This window comes from Geotrypetes seraphini, chromosome 2 (genome assembly GCF_902459505.1).
Source record: "Geotrypetes seraphini chromosome 2, aGeoSer1.1, whole genome shotgun sequence".
Classification (NCBI taxonomy): Eukaryota; Metazoa; Chordata; class Amphibia; order Gymnophiona; family Dermophiidae; genus Geotrypetes; species Geotrypetes seraphini.
The window spans coordinates 520,361,166-520,373,313 of record NC_047085.1 but is presented as its reverse complement, the minus strand read 5'-3'; the positions used below and the strand labels follow the sequence as shown (position 1 = coordinate 520,373,313).

The 12,148-nt window shown below is 44.2% G+C and overlaps 1 pseudogene; it reads left to right on the top strand.

The window, feature by feature from the left end:
• LOC117354670 overlaps positions 1–10,319 on the top strand; it is a 273,540-nt pseudogene extending 263,221 nt beyond the window's left edge.
• The last annotated feature ends 1,829 nt before the right edge of the window (positions 10,320–12,148 follow it).

The following is a 12,148-nucleotide window of genomic DNA, read 5'->3' as shown; positions in this document are numbered from 1 at the left end:
CATTCCATTCAAAGCCGCGGGTGGCGGCTCCTTGCGAGATCCGCGCCTGCGTCTGAAGCCTCTCTGATGTGATGTCAGAGAGGCTTCTGATGCAGGAGTGAATATTGCAAGGAGCCGCCAACCCGCGGCTTTGAACGGAACGAACCGGCCAGACCCGCTGCTGCTCCAAAAGAAAGGAATTATCCAGTCCAGACCGCGGGCCGCAAATAAAACTTGGAGAGCCACATGTGGCCCGTGGGCCGCGTGTTTGAGACCGCTGCTGTAGAGAGAGCCTTTCCTCAAAATCACAGGTGAAGGCGTTGTTCTCCGTGCTGTGCCCTCCTTTCTTCCAAAGATGGTGTTGCATTTCCAGTTCAACCAGGAGGTTCATCTGCCAAACAGGATAGAGTGTTGAAGAAGCTGGACATCCATAGGGTTTTGCTCAGTACTTGGAAAGGACAAATGACTTTTGCCTTTCTGACCATCTTTTCGTACTTACCAGCCACTCCTGGCTTGGCAAGCCGGCGTCCAAGGCCCCTATTGCTAGATGGATTCACATGGCCATCTTTTTGGTGTACATTGCCTGCAGTAAGCAGCCACCAGTCTCTCTCAAGGCGCACTCGACCAGAAGTGTTGCTTCTTCCTGGGTGGAATCTTCCCCCCCACCCAGTAGAGATTTCTCGATCAGCTACTTGGTGTTTAGGCTCAGGAGTAATCTAAGGAAATACTTTTTTTTTTTTTTTTTACAGAAAGGGTGGTGGATACGTGAAATGGTCTCCCAGAGGTGTTGGTGGAGACTGTCTGAATTCAAGAAGGCGTGGGATAGACACGTGGGATCTCTTCGAGAGAGGAAGAAATAATTGTTACTGCAGATGGGCAGACTGGATGGGCCATTTGGCCTTTATCTGCCACCATGTTTCTACTCTGCATCCGTTTTCCAAATTCTACAGAGTAGATGTGGTGGCTTAGGAGGACGATGCTTTTGGGATCTTGGTTTTGTGGGCAGGCTCTTCTTCTGTCCCTCCTTAGACATCAGCCACTGCCTTGAAATGTCACCATACGTATGGAATTTAGAGTAGATGTAAAAGAATGAAAGATTAGATTGTTAACCTGGATTAATCTTCTTTCTGTTAATCTACTATGGATTCTGTACGGCCCACCCTCTAATACTATATCGCAGGGGTAGGGAACTCCGGTCCTCGAGAGCTGTATTCCAGTCGGGTTTTCAGGATTTCCCCAATGAATATGCATGTGATCTATTTGCATGCACTGCTTTCAATGCATATTCATTGGGGAAATCCTGAAAACCTGACTGGAATACGGCTCTCGAGGACCGGAGTTCATTGACTAAAACTGTCCCCTCCCTCACTAGGACTTCCCCCCTGTAAACACCTTTTTCTTGCTCTTAAGAAGCTCCTTTCATGTATTCAGGTAGTCTCTACCCATAGAACTCCAATTAATATGTAAGTACTAAATATCCAGGTACTCATAACCCATAGAACTCCAACTAGTACGTAAGATTCCCAGTTAGATTATTGTATAGTACTTGACTTATTGTATTGTATTGTATTTAGACTCATTGTAATGTATTGTATTGTACTGTATTGTAAGTAGGCTTATTGTATTGTATTGTATTAAGACCTTTTGTTATTCACTGAATGTCCAGCCTTCTTATAATGTAAACCGCCTAGAAGTCGCCTGACTATGGCGGTATAGAAAAAATAAAGTTATTATTATTATTATTACCTCTGCTATATCGCCTGCTTTCTGGCTCGGACATTAATATCAGGAGCTGGTAAGGCCCTCACCTGCCCACCACTTCCCCCCCCCTTTATTTTCCATCCCATCTTCACAAAATACTTGACACAGAATTAGTGGAAAATAATTATAGGCCATAGCCCTGTTTTATTGGAATAATAACATAACAATTAAACAACCTCATAACAATCCGAGCTACCATAAAAACATTCTTTTAACCTTTTTAATTCCCCAATTTTCCCCGCCATCCTCAGCTAGGGCCTGGGGGTGGCATGACCTCCATGCTCCCTTAACATTACCATTCCTGACGCTTACTCCCCTGAGCTCACGTCCTCTTACCGTTCATCACCAGATGAGCCCCCCTCCCAAATGCTTAGTAGCTCGGACACCACCACTATGACATCACCAAGCCTCAGCGCCAACCAAACCACCCACGGAAGGGAGAGAGGGAAAGCCGCCTTCCGGAAGTCAGAAACCCTGACTTCCCTGAAGGTCCTGGCTTAAATGCCCCCCATCCCCCACTAGAACCTTCCAGACTCTGGCCAACCGAGCCTTTTGATTGGCCAGGACAGGAAAGAGACCCCCCTCCCCTTCCTTCCCCTTTTTTCCTTCTCTTCCTGCCTAGTCCCGATAGGCTACTAGGGGGCCTACCAGCCCCGTATTAAACTTTGCTAGTCGAGACAAGCTCTCGGGCTTATACTTCTGTGTTCCAGGCCTGGAGTTATTCTGCTGTCAGCCAGATGGCTAAACACCAAGAAATCCAGAATGAACAAGTATATTCTTCAGCCTCTGGCTCCCTTACTGTTAGTGCCTGTTCCACACAGTAGGTTGTTTCTCTATGGTTATTTTCCAATTATTATGTTACATTGTTCTAATTCTTATTTTTCTAAGTTATAGAGCAGAACAGAGTTGTTGTTGCTTGCAGGGAGATTCTCCATACTCCTCCTTTGTATTCTGTTCCAGTGGAGCTCAATTGCTTTGGAACATAACTGGAGGGTGCACTGTATACTTTGGAGGAAAGATGAGAGAGGGGAGATATGATAGAGATGTTTAAATACCTATGTAATGTAAATGCACATAAGTCGAGTCTCTTTAATTTGAAAGGAAACTCTGCAATGAGAGGGCATAGGATGAAGTTAAGAGGTGATAGGCTTTTAAAGAAAGGGTGGTAGATGCATGGAACAGTCTCCCAGAAGAGGTGATGGAGACAGAGACTGTGTCTGAATTCATGAGGGCCTGGGATAGGCATGTGGGATCTCTCGGAGAGAGAAAGAAATAATGGTTACTGTGGATGGGCAGACTAGACGGGCCATTTGGCCTTTATCTGCCATCATGTTTCTAATTTGCATATGGGAGGTGTACAAAGCTGTAAGTTATGCAAGTCCCGTTTGCGGGACTGGATTGATCACCACACATACGGAATCCTTAGTAGATTAACAGAGAGAATTTATCCAGGTAAGAACCTTCTCTTTCATTATGTATAAAAAACTGAGATAAAAGCTTTTTTGCTTTTTTACCTTATCTAAGAATGCACAAAATAATCCAAATGGGAAACTTTCTACATCTTTATATTATATAAAATGTTTTATCATCAACCAGGTTTAAAATGTCTTCAGAGGATCCATGAAAGTGAGAGACCATTTACATGTCCTGAATGTGGCAAAACCTTTCATCACCAATCAAGTTTAAAAACACACAAGAGGATTCATACTGGAGAGAAACCATATCCATGTTCAGAATGTGGGAAAAGCTTTAATGGGCAATCAAATTTAAAAATGCACAAGAGGATTCATAGTGGAGAGAAACCATATACATGTGCAGAATGTGGGAAAAGCTTTAATGGGCAATCAAATTTAAAAACACACAAGAGGATTCATACTGGAGAGAAACCATATCCATGTTCAGAATGTGGGAAAAGCTTTAATGAGCAATCAAATTTAAAAAAGCACAAGAGGATTCATAGTGGAGAGAAACCATATCCATGTTCAGAATGTGGGAAAAGCTTTAATGGGCAATCAAATTTAAAAATGCACAAGAGGATTCATAGTGGAGAGAAACCATATACATGTGCAGAATGTGGGAAAAGCTTTAATGGGCAATCAAATTTAAAAACACACAAGAGGATTCATACTGGAGAGAAACCATATCCATGTCCAGAATGTGGTAAAAGTTTTAATCGGCAATCAAATTTAAAAATGCACAAGAGGATTCATACTGGAGAGAAACCATATATCTGTCCAGAATGTAGTAAAAGCTTTAATGATTCATCAACATTGAAAAGGCATTACAGAATTCATACCAGAGAGAAACCATATGCTTGTCCAGAATGTGGTAAAAAATTTAATGGGCATACAGCTTTAAAAATGCATGAGATGATTCATACTGGAGAGAAATCATATAGATGTCCAGAATGTGGTAAAAACTTTAATCGGCAAGCAAATTTAAAAAAGCACGAGAGGATTCATACTGGAGAAAAACCATATTCTTGTTTAGAATGTGGTAAAAGCTTTAATAACCCTTCAAGTTTAAAAAGGCACTACAAAATTCATACAGGAGAGAAACCATATACCTGTCCAGAATGTGGTAGAAGCTTTAATGTGCAATCAACTTTAAAAATGCATGAGAGGATTCATACTGGAGAGAAACCATACACATGTTCAGAATGTGGGAAAAGCTTTAGTGGGCAATCAAATTTAAAAATGCACAAGAGGATTCATAGTGGAGAGAAACCATATACATGTGCAGAATGTGGTAAAAGTTTTAATCAGCAATCAAATTTAAAAATGCACGAGAGGATTCATAGTGGAGAGAAACCATATCCATGTCTAGAATGTGGTAAAAGTTTTAGTGGGCAATCAAATTTAAAAATGCACGAGAGGATTCATACTGGAGAGAAACCATATACCTGTCCAGAATGTGGTAAAAGCTTTAATCAGAAATCACATTTAAAACTGCACTACAGAATTCATACAGGAGAGAAAACATAGCTTGTCTAGAATGTGGTAGAAGCTTTAATGGGCAATCAGCTTTAAAAATGCATAAGAGGATTCATACTGGTGAGAAACCATATGCATAGAAACATAGAAATAGATGGCAGATAAGGACCCACGGCCCATCTAGTCTACCCACCTTAATGTCCCTCCCCTACCTTTGCCCTGTGAATAGATCCCATGTGCCGATCCCATTTGGCCTTAAAATCAGGCACGCTGCTGGCCTCAATCACCTGTAGTGAAAGACTATTCCAGCGATCAACCACTCTTTCAGTGAAAAAGAATTTCCTGGTGTCACCTCGTAGTTTCCCGCCCCTGATTTTCAACGGATGCCCTCTTGTTGTCGTGGGACCCTTGAAAAAGAAGATATCTTCCTCCGCCTCGATGCGGCCCGTAAGATACTTGAACGTCTCATAGAAACATAGAAACATAGAAATAGACGGCAGATAAGGGCCCACGGCCCATCCAGTCTGCCCACCTTAATGTCCCTCCCCTACCTTTGCCCTGTGAATAGATCCCATGTGCCGATCCCATTTTGCCTTAAAATCAGGCACGCTGCTGGCCTCAATCACCTGTAGTGGAAGACTATTCCAGCGATCAACCACTCTTTCAGTGAAAAAGAATTTCCTGGTGTCACCTCGTAGTTTCCCGCCCCTGATTTTCAACGGATGCCCTCTTGTTGTCGTGGGACCCTTGAAAAAGAAGATATCTTCCTCCGCCTCGATGCGGCCCGTAAGATACTTGAACGTCTCGATCATGTCTCCCCTCTCTCTGCGCTCCTCGAGCGAGTATAGCTGTAATTTGTCAAGCCGTTTTTCATATGGTAGATCCTTGAGTCCCGAGACCATCCGGGTGGCCATTCTTTGCACCGACTCCAGTCTCAGCACATCCTTGCGATAATGCGGCCTCCAGAATTGCACACAGTATTCCAGGTGGGGCCTCACCATGGATCTATACAATGGCATAATGACTTCCGCCTTACGACTGACGAAACCCCTTCGTATGCAGCCCATGATTTGTCTTGCCTTGGACGAAGCGTGCTCCACTTGATTGGCAGACTTCATGTCCTCACTGACGATTACCCCCAAGTCTCGTTCTGCTACCGTTTTTGCTAGGATCTCTCCATTAAGGGTATAAGACTTGCATGGATTCTGGCTGCCCAGGTGCATAACTTTGCATTTTTTGGCATTGAAGTTGAGTTGCCATGTCCTAGACCATCGCTCCAGTAGGAATAGGTCATGCATCATGTTGTCGGGCACTGAATCTTCGTCTGTTGTGCATTTGCCCACTACATTACTCAGTTTGGCGTCATCGGCGAATAATGTTATTTTACCTCGAAGCCCTTCTGCCAAGTCTCTTATAAAGATGTTGAATAGGATTGGGCCCAAGACTGAGCCCTGTGGTACTCCACTAATCACCTCCGTCATTTCGGAGGGGGTGCCGTTCATGTCCCCCCTCTCTCTGCGCTCCTCGAGCGAGTATAGCTGTAATTTGTCAAGCCGTTTTTCGTATGGTAGATCCTTGAGTCCCGAGACCATCCGGGTGGCCATTCTTTGCACCGACTCCAGTCTCAGCACATCCTTGCGATAATGCGGCCTCCAGAATTGCACACAGTATTCCAGGTGGGGCCTCACCATGGATCTATACAATGGCATAATGACTTCCGCCTTACGAATGACAAAACCCCTTCGTATGCAGCCCATGATTTGTCTTGCCTTGGACGAAGCCTGCTCCACTTGATTGGCAGACTTCATGTCCTCACTGACGATTACCCCCAAGTCTCGTTCTGTTACCGTTTTTGCTAGGATCTCGCCATTAAGGGTATAAGACTTGCATGGATTCTGGCTGCCCAGGTGCATAACTTTGCATTTTTTGGCATTGAAGTTGAGTTGCCATGTCCTAGACCATCGCTCCAGTAGGAGTAGGTCGTGCATCATGTTGTCGGGCACTGAATCTTCATCTGTTGTGCATTTGCCCACTACATTACTCAGTTTGGCGTCATCGGCGAATAATGTTATTTTACCTCGAAGCCCTTCTGCCAAGTCTCTTATAAAGATGTTGAATAGGATTGGGCCCAAGACTGAGCCCTGTGGTACTCCACTAATCACCTCCGTCATTTCGGAGGGGGTGCCGTTCACCACCACCCTTTGGAGCCTACCTCCAAGCCAGCTCCCAACCCATTTCGTCAATGTGTTACCTAATCCTATAGAACTCATCTTGCTCAGTAACCTGCGGTGTGGTACGCTATCGAATGCTTTGCTATAGTCCAGGTACACGATGTCCAGGGACTCCCCAATATCCAGCTTCCCCGTTACCCAGTCAAAGAAGCTGATCAGGTTGGATTGGCAGGATCTCCCCTTAGTAAATCCATGTTGTCGGGGATCCCGTAGATTCTCCTCATCCAGGATCTTATCTAATTGGTGTTTGATTAGAGTTTCCATTAGTTTGCTCACTATCGATGTTAGACTCACTGGTCTGTAGTTTGCTGTCTCCATCTTTGAGCCTTTCTTGTGGAGTGGAATGACGTTAGCCGTCCTCCAGTCCAACGGGACGCTGCCTGTACTAAGGGAGAGGTTGAAGAGCGCGGACAGTGGCTCCGCCAAGACATCACTCAGCTCCCTAAGCACCCTGGGGTGCAGGTTGTCCAGCCCCATTGCTTTGTTAACCTTGAGCTTTGACAGCTCACCGTAGACACTGCTGGGCGTAAACTCAAAGTTACTAAATGGGTCAACTGAGCCAACCCTTGTCTGTAGCTGAGGGCCGAGCCCTGGCGCTTCTCGGGTGAAGACTGAGCAGAAGTATTCATTTAATAGTTGGGCTTTTTCCGAATCCTTTTCCACATAGTCTCCGTCTGGTTTCCTAAGACGTACAATCCCGCCTGAGTTTTTTCTTCTATCACTGATATACCTGAAGAAGGATTTATCTCCCTTCTGGATGTTCTTTGCTCGAGACTCCTCCATGAGGAATTTAGCCTCCCTGACTGCTGTTTTGACGGCTTTTGATTTGGCCAGGTAGTCTGCTCTAGAGTCCTGCTTCCCTGATTGTTTGTAAGAGATGAATGCTTTTTTCTTCTCCTTGATCAGGTCTGAGATCTCCGCAGTAAACCACTGTGGCTTATTGTTCCTTCGCCGTTTACTTACTGATTTTACATAGCGGTTTGTTGCTTCTTGTATGGTTGCTTTCAAAGTCGACCACATGTCTTCCACGTTATCGGTTTCTTCTTGGCTTTGTAGCACCTGGTGAACGAAGTCTCCCATTTCTTTGAAATTTGTGTCCTTGAATTTGAGGACTTTGGTTAGTGTAGTAGATTTAGTGAAACCTTTCCTGATATTGAACCATACCATGTTGTGGTCACTGGAGGCCAATGTGTCGCCCACCGAGACCTCTGTGACACTTTCTCCATTGGTAAGTATCAGGTCCAGTATTGCCTGATCCCTTGTCGGTTCCAACACCAGTTGCCTGAGGCTTGTTCCTTTCATAGAGTTTAATAGCCTCCTGCTGCTGCCGGAAGCAGAGGTAAGTGTAACCCAATCCACATCAGGCATGTTGAAGTCACCTAGCAATACTGTCCCCACGCAAGGTGATATTTTCTATATCTTCGATTATTTCCATATCCAGGTCATCCTGTTGTCTTGGGGGTCTGTAAATTACGCCAAGATACAAGCATTTGTCCTTCCCTCTGGCCAAATTAACCCAAAGGGATTCCCCAGTATACTGGACATCTGAGATTCTCATGACCTTAATGTCATCTTTAGTATATAATGCTACACCCCCTCCCTTCCTACCCTCTCTGTCCCGGCGAAGCAAGTTGTAACCCGGTATGACCATGTCCCACCCGTGGGAGTCTGTGAGCCAGGTTTCGGATATCGCCACCACATCCAGGTCGGCATTCCTTATTTCTGTTTCCAATTCCAGGATCTTGTTTCCTAAACTGTGTGCGTTGACGTACATAGCCCTCCATGTTATATTTTTGTTATGTCTCAGTGGGGATATTCCTGTTTGAGCTATTTGAACACCTTTAGCATTGTTTGTGTTATTTGTGCTTTCCTGAGGCTCAGAACCACAATGTGTACTCCCCATATACCCAGAACTACAGTGTGTACTCCCCCTAGACCCGGAATTACAATGTGACCCATAAATATGATGTGACCCTACTCCCGACTCAAAAGTGTGTGCACTCACCCCTGACCCAGAATTTCGGTGTCTACTTTCCTCAGCCTCATAAATGTATTGGCATTTTAGTTTGCCTGGTATGTTGTTTGTGCCTGTACCCTCCCCCGACTTACCTAGTTTAAAGCCCTGTGGAGTAGGCGGGCTAGGCGGTGTCCAAGGACATTCTTCCCTCTTCTGGTTAGGTGTAGCCCGTCGTGTCCCTGTAGTCCTTGCAATGCTTCTCCATGGTGCAGAAACCCGAAGTTCATCTCCTTGCACCATCCTCGCAGCCAGTCGTTCGCCCTTTGTATTCGAATGCGGTAAAAGTTTTAATGTGCAATCAAATTTAATATTGCATAAGCGAATTCATACAGGAGAGAAACCATATACCTGTCCTGAATGTGGTAAAAACTTTAATCGGCAATCAAATTTAATATTTCATAAGAAGATTCATACTGGAGAGAAACCATATACATGTCTTGAATGTGGTAAAACCTTTACTCGGCAATCAACTTTAAAAATGCACAAGAGGATTCATACTGGAGAGAAGCCATATGCATGTTCCACATGTAGTAACCTTTACTCGGCAATCACATTTAAAAGTGCACTACAGAATTCATACAGGAGAAAAACCATATACTTGTCCAAAATGTGGTAAGACCTTTAAAGTGCAATCAAATTTAAAAAGGCACAAGAAGATTCATACCGTAGAGAAACCATATACTGTTTAGAATATAGGAAAAACTTTAACTGGAAATAACATTTGAAGATATAGAAGAAGATTCATTTAGGAGATACAGAAAGGTGTATATGAACATTTAGGAGTGGCGGAAGGAACAACTATGAAGCAGAAATTGCTGAGAGGAAATATAATAATATTATAGGAGACTAAAACTGATACTGAAGAGTGCATTAATATGATGGAATAAGTTTACAAGTTATTAATCAGCTGGCATTTCGTGCACTCTCACATAGCTTTGGTATTGTTGACTGTCATCTTTAACTTTTAGTGCATACCTGGACTGTACATCTTAGATCATAAGAAGAGATGAGCCTCATAGAAACAGATTATAGACGATGCTCACTGTCCCTGGCTGAAAACTGACCTATAACAATGAATACAAGTAGAAATAAAGCTACGTATAAAAAGTGTGATATCTAAAAATGCACAAAATAATTCTAATGGGAGAGAAACATTCTCTATGTTATGATAAAACAGTTTATCATCAAATAAGTTTAAAAAATTATTTCAGAGGATCCATGAGAGTGAGGCCATTTACAAGTTCAGAACATGGCAAAAGTTTTAATCACCAATCAGATGTAAGAACTTCCCTGTTTCCTGAAAATAAGCCCTAGTTAAGATAGACCCATATCCCTGACACTAGTGCTGCCTGAGTTACTGAAAAAATTGGACCCCTGCTGCTTTAGGAGGCCTCGGAGCGGAGGCATGTCAGTCTCACACTGGGAGGGTTGGTGGGGTTCTGTTGCACAAGGGGATGGATGAGAGGGGAGGAATGATGCACATGAGAGGGGGGGGGGAGAAATGTTAGAGGAGAAGAAGGGAGAGATGATTGTTGTACATGGAAAAAAATAAGATATCCCCGAAGCCTCTTGATTGGCCAGGGTGGGGAGAGACCCCCTCCGCCTTTGCTCCTACTCTCTGAGGCGCTCAGGCTCTCCGCGCAGGTGCAGATTCCCTTGAGATACCATCATCGTCATCTTCAGGAATGTCTGGGTGAATTGCAGTACGAGTACTATGCGGATCAATGGACTTAGGATTTACCTTGTGTTGTCACTGCCTCTGTGCTCAAAAGAGGACTGCATTGAACGGCTCATGTTACCCCAAAAGTATTGCTGTTTTGGTCTCCCTCGTATTTGTATAAAGCGAAGATGACTGCTTCCGATTGCTGCCTTAAGTGTGCATATTGTGACAAACCCAGCACCAGCTCTAGTTTTGCCCCTGGTAAGATCCGGTGCAGAAGAACTGACCAGGTTGATTTTGGCGGTCAACTTGATGCTGACCCCTCTTGCCCCTATATTCAGAGTATTAGTGGTATGGGACAGAGGCAGGCAGACTGTCAACAGCAGCCATCAGGCTATAGGGCAGTTAGAGAAGCTACAAGGAATTTAGCTGCACCCAGTAAACCCAGGCAGAGAAAGGCTGCTTTGGAAGCAAAGCCCATCCCCCCTCTACAGGCTGAAGGGGATTGGCTCTGAGCTGCTTAAGAGCAGACTGATGCAAGGAGGAGAGGAGCGAGTGACCAGGGTGAGTCACTCCCACAGCCCAAGACAGGGCAGGAGCCGTGGGGCCAAGCAGCAGAGCCAGAAATCTCAGATTGGCAAATGCAGGAGGTGGAAGAAATCCTCCCCACCTCAGGAGGTACAAACCGCTGGTCCTATGATAGAGAGCCAGACATTGAATGAAAGGAAGTGAGTAACTGTGAAGCAATTAGTGTTTTGGGGTGTTTTTTTTTCTTTCTTCTTGTGCTTTCTTTCTGTGCAAGAAAAGCCTGAAGAATTTGCTATGTGTTTGGGCTTTATTATGATTTTTGGTTTAAGTACAATACTTACCTGACTACTGGATTTACTTAAAGCCAAATTTGAGCAAAAGAACCTAAAGGTTGAATATTTAAGTTTATTTTTGAACTGTGAAAATCCTGCTGTGGCTCCCGTTCCTGGGAAGCTAATTAGCTTAGCTCCCTCAGCTGTTTTTGCCTTCCATGAGGTGGCTGAAGAAAGGTTTTGCCTGACTGCTGAAATGATCTGTTTCATGCCTCTAACAAATATTGCTGGGAGAAAATTTGAATTGTGTTTGAACACCAGTATAAAGTGCATTTCTGAATCAGAGTACAAGATCTCAGGCAAAACCATCTGTATGAGATTTCTGTTTTGGTGTTTCTTTATTTTTGCAATTGGCTTTATTTTGCATGAAATGCTACAGTGACTTTGCTTTGTGTTGCACCCTTTTGACTGCTGAGGTCAGAATAAACACCTTATTCTAGCTTGAAGAATTTGGTCTGAGTGGTGGTGTTTTGGGAACCCATACTTACCTTTTCTCTCCCAGGCCTAGGCAGTCGCCTAGGGCCAACCGAAAGTTCTGAAGATACCCCTGGTTAAAGGGGACACGCCAGAATCCCAGTGTTTGTCACACGATAGCTCTGCGCTGAGGAGTGTTGGTGACAGTTTTGGTATCAGGAGTGCGGATCTGGTACCTCTTCAGGTGAAGTTTTGGGAGTGCAAAGGTGGAAAAAATTTTATTTTTTTTTAAA